The sequence below is a fragment of the Sinocyclocheilus rhinocerous genome, unplaced genomic scaffold (genome assembly GCF_001515625.1).
Source record: "Sinocyclocheilus rhinocerous isolate Xijiao unplaced genomic scaffold, SAMN03320098_v1.1 scaffold2607, whole genome shotgun sequence".
NCBI lineage: Eukaryota > Metazoa > Chordata > Actinopteri > Cypriniformes > Cyprinidae > Sinocyclocheilus > Sinocyclocheilus rhinocerous.
Genome location: NW_015641049.1, coordinates 45,246 through 46,791, shown reverse-complemented (window position 1 = coordinate 46,791; position 1,546 = coordinate 45,246). Strand labels below are relative to the sequence as shown.

Genomic DNA, 1,546 nt, shown 5'->3' with positions numbered 1-1,546 from the left:
TGAGTCTGGCGCCTTAGACCACTCGGCCATTCTGACACACTCATGTAAAGATGTGAAGGACAATTCTATCTCTGGAGTTGGACAGATGGTAGTGATGTGTCGATGTTGGACAGATGGTAGTGAACTCCATATTTAGAACGAGTTGAATGAACTGCTACATCTCGTTTGTGAATGAAATGACTGAACTGGTACATATCTCGTTTGTGAACAAAATGAATGAGAGTGTACCTGGTCAGTCGGCCATTTAGCATGTCAATCTCGATCAGCAATCAGCAGAAAGCAGATGCAAAGCGCAGTTATAGGTATGTGCACATACGCTTGTTTATATATTCATATTTAGCATTGTGCTTTGGTCATCTGAACAATTTATTTAGACTTTATTTATTTAATGAGTAGATTATGCACACATTTTAATAAAGCCAAATCAGTTTTTGTAACATGTGAATACGTTAGTTGACTTAAAACATAACACATAAGACACTATTTTTCGCCACCTGCTGGCGTATTTATGTAACATGAAGAAATGGTCACTGAACGAATCAGTGAACGAATCTGAACGAATCATTTTAGTGAACGAACTGAAAGTCAACGAATCTCTTGAAAGAATCAAAATTTCCATCACTATCAGATGGCACAATAAAGGAACCAAAATATGTAATTTACTGTCTCATAATTACTTAAAATTCTACTTCTAGTCTGATCCCTCTAAAATAGAATTTGTCAGAAGTGGGATTTGAACCCACGCCTCCATTTGGAGACCAGAAACCTCAGCAACTGAGAAGGGTGATAAGCCTTGAGTCTGGCGCCTTAGACCGCTCGGCCATTCTGACATAATCATGCAAGCATGTGAAGGGCAATTCTATCCCTGGAGTTGGTCAAAAGTAGAATAAATGATCCAAAGTATATAATTTACTGTCTCATAATAACTTCAAAATCTACTTCTAGTCTGTTCACTCTAAAAGTGCCTTTGTCAGAAGTGGAACCCTCTGCAACTGAGAAGGTTGATATGCTTTGAGTCTGGCACCTTAGACAGCTCGGCCAATCTAACATAAACATGCGAGCATGTGAAGGGCAATTCTATCCCTGGAGTTGGTCAGATGGCAAAATAAATTATCCAAAATATATAATTTACTGTCGCATAATTACTTCCAATTCTACTTCTAGTCTGTTCACTCTAAAAGAGCTGTTGTCAGAAGGGGGATTTGAACCCACGCCTCCATTTGGAAACCAGAAACCTCAGCAACTGAGAAGGTTCATAAGCCTTGAGTCTGGCGCCTTAGAGCGCTCGGCCATTCTGACATAATCATGCAAGTATGTGAAGGGCAATTCTATCCCTGGAGTTGGTCAGAATCAAAATAAATGATCCAAAATATATAATTTACTGTCTCATAATTACTTCAAATTCTACTTTGTTCACTCTAAAAGAGCCTTTTTCAGAAGTGGGTTTTGAACCCACGCCTCCATTTGGAGACCAGAAACCTCAACAACTGAGAAGCGTGATACGCCTTGAGTCTGGCGCTTTAGACCACTCGGCCATTCTGACACA

At 39.6% G+C, this 1,546-nt stretch overlaps 1 non-coding gene across 1 annotated transcript; it reads right to left on the bottom strand.

The window, feature by feature from the left end:
• Positions 1-718: 718 nt before the first annotated feature.
• On the bottom strand, positions 719-830 carry trnal-caa (transfer RNA leucine (anticodon CAA)). The gene is made up of 2 exons: positions 793-830; positions 719-764 (listed from the first exon to the last, which is right to left on the bottom strand). It is a non-coding gene; the product is annotated as a tRNA-Leu (tRNA).
• Between the last annotated feature and the right edge of the window lie 716 nt (positions 831-1,546).